General features: G+C 40.2%; 1 non-coding gene across 1 annotated transcript; it reads left to right on the forward strand.

The window, feature by feature from the left end:
• Positions 1–6,005: 6,005 nt before the first annotated feature.
• On the forward strand, positions 6,006–6,113 carry LOC127742435 (small nucleolar RNA R71). Its single transcript, XR_008003692.1, has one exon. It is a non-coding gene; the product is annotated as a small nucleolar RNA R71 (small nucleolar RNA).
• The last annotated feature ends 681 nt before the right edge of the window (positions 6,114–6,794 follow it).

Below are 6,794 nucleotides of genomic sequence, written 5' to 3' on the forward strand. Positions count from 1 at the left end.
TCTGCCCTGCCCTCCTCAAGAGCAATATCGGGCTTCATCCAAGAAAAATTCAAAGGAAATTGCTCTCCTAGTGTTACCCATGGGTTTCGAACCCAAGGGCAAGAGGGGAAGGAAGTAGTGCTCAAATACAAGGAAAACAAGCCAAAATTGGCTTGTTTTCAATCTCCAAGAATCGAACATAGCACCTTGGGGAAGCAAGGATCTAGGCGTTACTTTGGTGCCAAGAAAACCAAGGAAAAGAAGCAGCGTGTGCCTCCACCAAGTTTCGAACTTGGAACCCCACCTTTTGGCAACATTGCCCTGCCCTCCACAAGGGCAGGGCAGCATTTTGTGATACATGGCGTAGCATGTTGGACGCACAGGCATGAGTATCGGCCAGCAGCAAGCACGCACGGGCAGCAAGCTTGGCGCACCATGAAAACTCTGCCCTGCCCTCCACAAGGGCTGGGCAGCATCTTGCAGCATCACACACACCAAGCACGCACGCAATGAGCCGCACGCACTATTTCCTGCTCTGCCCTCCACAAGGGCAGGGCAGCCTCCTGAAAGCCACTTTCTCATGGGTTGAAAATTGGATTAAAAATCCAATTTAATTCATTTCTTCACCAAATCAAAAGCCCATCCAAATTCCAAAATCCAAGAATAGAAAGTGTATAAATAGGAGATAGTTTGATGTAATTAGGACCTTCCCCTTTACTTTTGACTTTTAAACCTTCTTTTGATTTTTGAATTTTGAGACTTGATTTTTCATTGAGAGCTAGGAACTGAGATTTGAGAGAATTGGGAAGGAGAATTGATCTCTCTTCTTCCTCGTTCTTGCTTGAGCATTTTTACTTTTCTTGTTTTATTTTTGGGTGTGAAGAATTGAGGAATTTCTGTCTCAATCTCCGTTCAAGATCTCTTTAATTTCCCTTCTGCATAATTGAGTTGAATCCAATTTCTTTTACTGCTTCAATCTTTAATTTCTTGTTAATTGCTTTGTGAACTTGGATCTGGGAAGGCAATTGAGATCTAGACTCTGCTATATAGTCTCTGGAGCCCTGAGATCTCATTTTCCTTTTGGTTCTTCTGTGAACCCCTGTTGCAATTTAATTTCCCTTGCTGTTTGAATTCTAGTTACTTCCAAATCATCTCTTGCTTTGATAATTGCTGCAATTTAATTTTCCTTGCTTAAATTCTGAATTTCCAGTCCTCAACTCCCTTTTTCCATTCAAGCAATTTATATTTCTTGCACTTTAAGTTACTGCAATTTATATTTCTTGCACTTTAAGTTTCAGTCATTTAATTTCTTGTTCTTTAAGATTCAGCACCTTTACTTTTAGCTCTCTTTAATTTCTGCAATTCATCCCTCTCCCTTTACATTTCCTGCTATTTACTTACTGTTGGCTACAAAATCACTCAACCAATACTTGATTCGCTTGACTAAATCAACCACTAAACTAAAATTGCTCAATCCTTCAATCCCTGTGGGATCGACCTCACTCCCGTGAGTTTTATTACTTGATGCGACCCGGTACACTTGCCGGTGAGTTTTGTGTTGGATCGTTTTCCACACATCAACCACATCAATATAATTAAACTAATTTCAAGGATAATTTTGAAATTCATGTACTTCTTGTTCTTTTGAATTAGAAACATTTTTCATTTAAGAGAGTTGAAGGATCCATGGAATTATTCATAGCCTTAAGACATAGTTACTCAATACTAATGATCATGAGGTAGAGACACAAAACATAAACAAACATATAGCATAAAATCGAAAAACAGAGAATTAAGAACAAGGAAAATAAGGAATGAGTCTACCTTAGTAAGGGTGGCGCCTTCTTGAAGGACCAATGGTGCTTTTTGAGCTTCTCTATGTCTCTTCCTTGCCTTTGTTGCTTGATCCCTAGTGATTTTGGTGTTCCTATCCTTAGTTGCTCCCAATAATTATGTGGAGGGAAACTGTATCCCCTGGGGTGTCTCATGGATCTCTTGATTTGCAGTCAAATGCTCTACTACTGAGCTATGGACCCTTGAGATGAATCTCTCCATCTTCCATGACTCAGAGGTGGAAGCTTTTGTCTTTCCTTTTCTCTTCTTTTTTTTTTGAGGTTTCTCTGGCCTTAGGTTCCATCAATGGTTATGGAAAAACAAAAAAGCTATGCTTTTACCACACCAAACTTAGAATGTTGCTCGCCCTCGAGCAAAAAGAAGAAAGGATGGAAGAAGAAGAATATATGGGTGGGATTAGGTGGGGAAAGAGATGATGGATGTGAGTGGTGAATAGGTGATGGGGGTGAGTGATTGAGGTGTGAGAGAGAGGGGGAAGGTAGGTTGAGGTAGGTAGGGATCCTGTGGGGTCCACAGATCCTGAGGTGTCAAGGATTTACATCCCTACACCAATGAGGCGTGCACAAATGCCCTCTGCATGCAATCCTGGCATTTAACGCCAAATTGATGCTTGTTTCTGGCGTTAAACGCCAGCTCTATGCTTGTATTGGGCGTTCAATGCCAGTCTGCAGCATGTTTTTGATGTTGAACGCCAGCTTTCCTCAGTGTGCAATCCTGGCGTTTAAACGCCAGGTTGCTGCATGTTTCTGCCGTTCAACGCCAGATCCATGCTCTGTTCTGGCGTTGAACGCCAGCCAGATGCTCCTTACTGGCGTTCAAACGCCAGCAAGGTCTTCCTCCAGGGTGTGCTGTTTCTTCTACTGTTTTTGATTCTATTTTTAATTTTAGTATTTTTTCGTGACTCTACATGATCATGAACCTAATAAAACATAAAAGAACAATAAAAGTAAAATAAAATTAGATAAATTAAAAATTGGGTTGCCTCCCAACAAGCGCTTCTTTAATGTCAATAACTTGACAGTGGGCTCTCATGGAGCCACACAGGTGATCAAGTCAATGTTGTGAACTCCCAACACCAAACTTAGAGTTTGAGTGTGGGGATTCAACACCAAACTTAGAGTTTGGCTGTGGCCTTCCAACACCAAACTTAGAGTTTGATTGTGGGGGCTTTGTTTGACTCTGTCTTGAGAGAAGCTTTTCATGCTTCCTCTCCATGTATATAGAAGAACACCCTTGGGTCTTAAACACAAGGTAGTCCCCATTCAGTTGAAGTATTAATTCTCCTCTGTTAACATCTATCACAGGTCCTGCTGTGGCTAGGAAAGGTCTTCCAAGGATGATGCATTCATCCTCCTCCTTCCTAGTATCTAAGATTATGAAATCAGTAGGGATGTAAAGGCCTTTAACCTTTACTAGCACGTCCTCCACTAATCCATAAGCTTGTGTTACTGACTTGTCTGCCATCTGTAATGAGAATATGGCAGGCTATACCTCAATGATCCCCAGCTTCTCCATTACAAAGAATGGCATAAGATTTATACATGACCCTAGGTCACACAGAGCTTTTTCGAAGGTCATGGTGCATATGGTGTAGGGTATTACGAATTTGCCAGGATCTAGTCTCTTTTGAGGTAAAGTTTGCTGAACCCATGTATCTAGTTCACTAATGAACAGGGGAAGTTCACCTTCCCAAGTCTCATTACCAAACAACTTGGCATTCAGCTTCATAATAGCTCCTAGATATTGAGCAACTTGCTCTCTAGTTACATCTTCATCCTCTTCAGAGGAAGAATAGTCTTCAGAGCTCATGAATGGCAGAAGGAGGTTTAATGGAATCTCTATGGTCTCTATATGAGCCTTAGATTCCTTTGGGTCCTCAATAGGAAACTCCTTCTTGGTTGGGAGACGTCCCATGAGGTCTTCCTCATTGGGAGTCACGTCCTCCCCTTCCTCCTTGCATTCGGCCATATTGACTATATCAATGGCCTTGCACTCTCTCTTTGGATTCTCTTCTGTATTGCTTGGGAGAGTACTAGGAGGAGTTTCAGTGACTTTCTTACTCAGCTGGCCCACTTGTGCCTCCAAATTTCTAATGGAGGACCTTGTTTCACTCATGAAGCTTAAAGAGGCCTTAGACAGATCAGAGATAATATTTGCTAAGTTAGAGGTGCTCTGCTCAGAATTCTCTGTCTGTTGCTGAGAAGATGATGGAAAAGGCTTGCCATTGCTAAACCTGTTTCTTCTACCATTATTAAAGCCTTGTTGAGGCTTTTGTTGATGCTTCCATGAGAAATTTGGATGATTTCTCCATGAAGAATTATAGGTGTTTCCATAAGGTTCACCCATGTAATTTACCTCTGCCATTGCAGGGTTTTCAGGATCATAAGCTTCTTCTTCAGAATATGCCTCTTTAGTACTGTTGGATGCATTTTGCCATCCATTCAGACTTTGAGAAATCATGTTGACTTGCTGAGTCAACATTTTGTTCTGAGCCAATATGGCATTCAGAGCATCAATTTCAAGAACTCCCTTCCTCTGAGGCGTCCCATTATTCACGGAATTCCTCTCAGAAGTGTACATGAACTGGTTATTTGCAACCAGTACATGAATTGGTTATTTGCAACCATTTTAATAAGTTCCTGAGCTTCTGCAGGTGTTTTTTTTAGGTGAATGGATCCACCTGCAGAGTGGTCCAGTGACATCTTAGAGAACTCAGATAGACCATAATAGAATATATCTATCATGGTCCACTCTGAAAACATGTTAGAAGGACACTTTTTGGTCATCTGCTTGTATCTTTCCCAAACTTCATGATAAACCCATATTTTGTGATATATTTTGTGCTTAGTTTGAGTGATTTATTCAATCCTTCACCCACTTATTCATATTAATTACATGGTTTTACTTTCCCTTCCTTATTATGTGATGTATGTGAAAAACATGTTTCCTATGCTTTAAGATTAATTATTTTAATTACCTTTATTTCCATTCGATGCCGTGATTAGTTTGTTGAGTAGTTTCGGTTCTTCTAAGGCAGGAATGACTTAAAGGATGGAAAAGGAAACATACAAAAATGGAAGGAAAGCGTAAAACGGAGTTTTAGAGAAACTGGCATCCACGCGACCGCATGGACGACGCGGCCGCGTGCCAAGCGCGAAGAAGCAGTGACGCGGCCGCATGACTGACGCGACCGCGCGCCTAAAGAAGAACACCTATGACGCGGCCGCATGACAGAGGCCACGCACCAGAAATTGCAGAAAATGCTCATAGCGGATTCTGAAGCCCTTTTTGGCCCAAATCCAAGTCCAGAAGGCATAGACCAGAGGTTATGAAGTGTGAGAATGCATCCATTCAGGGAGTCCTCGAATTTTTAGTCACTTTCCATGATTTAGCTTTAGTTGGAGGGAGGTTCTCTCCTCTCTCTCTTTAGGATTAGGAATTAGATTTAGGATTTTATTTGCTTCAAGGATTATCTTTTTACCAGGTTCAATGTTCTTTTGCTTGACAGTTATCTCTTATTTTTAGATACCATTAATGCTTGCTTGTATTAGTTATGTTGCCTATTTGGCTTATGCTACATTCATGTTATAATTTTCTTATTTAATGTTGCTTGAGATATTTCAGTTCAATATTGCCTTCTTTTATTTATGCCATTGATTATTCCCAATCTGAAGACATTTTCATTCCAGTAGAATTAATTTACTTTCCCTTTTTGGTCTTGGTTTAAAAATCAGTAACTCAGGAGTTATCTTAGCTTAACATAATTGATAACTGTTATCTTTGCTAATTGAACTAAACTTCAATAATCCCAACCTTTTCTTAGGAAATAAATAGGATTCGAAGGTCAAATTAATTAGTCCCTTGACTTTCCTTTGCTTTCACAAGGGTCAACTATGTGGAATTAAGATTCAACTTTCATTATTATTGATAAGAATAACTAAGTCTGGACTTCCAATTTCTCATACCATGCCAAAAGGTTTGCTTTACAGTATTTATTTATTTTAATTGTCATTTGAATTACTTGTCATACTTCTTCCCTATTTCCAAAACCCCCAAATTTTACCTTTTTCATAGCCAATAATAAGAACATACCTCCCTGCAATTCCTTGAGAAGACAACCCGAGGTTTAAATACTCGGTTATCAATTTTAAANNCAAAATGGTCCACTCTAAAAGCATGTCAGAAGGACACCTTTTGGTCATCTGCTTGTATCTTTCCCAAGCTTCATAGAGGGATTCACCATCTTTTTATTTGAAGGTCTGAAAATCCACTCTAAGCTTGCTCAGCTTTTAAGGACGAAAGAACTTAGCCAAGAAGGTCGTGACCAGCTTATCCCAGGAGTCCAAGCTATCCTTAGGTTGTGAATCCAACCATGTTCTAGCTCTATCTCTTACAGCAAAAGGGAAAAGCATGAGCCTGTAGACTTCAGGATCTACTCCATTAGTCTTAACAGTCTCACAGATCTGCAAGAACTCAGTCAAAACTGATATGGATCTTCTGACGAAAGTCCATAAAATTTGCAGTTCTGTTGCATTAGAGCAACTAGTTGAGGTTTCAGCTCAAAAATGTTTGCTCCAATGGTAGGGATTGAGATGCTTCTTCCATCAAACTTGGAAGTAGGTGTAGTATAATCACCAAGCATCCTTCTTGCATTATTGTTGTTGGGTTCGGCTGCCATCTCCTTTTCTTGTTCGAAAATTTCAGTAAGGTTGTCTCTGGATTGTTGTAATTTAGCTTTTCTTAGTTTCCTCTTCAGAGTCCTTTCAGGTTCCGGATCAGCTTCAACAAGAATGCCTTTTTCCTTGTTCCTGCTCATATGAAAGAGAAGAGAACAGAAAAAGAAGAGGAATCCTCTATGTCACAGTAAAGAGGTTCCTTATTGTTAGTAGAAGAAGAAAGGGAATAAGAGTGAAGAAGAATGAATAATCCAAACACAACGGTGAGGATAGAGGCAGTGATTT

The sequence above is a fragment of the Arachis duranensis genome, chromosome 1 (assembly GCF_000817695.3).
Source record: "Arachis duranensis cultivar V14167 chromosome 1, aradu.V14167.gnm2.J7QH, whole genome shotgun sequence".
Taxonomy (NCBI): domain Eukaryota; kingdom Viridiplantae; phylum Streptophyta; class Magnoliopsida; order Fabales; family Fabaceae; genus Arachis; species Arachis duranensis.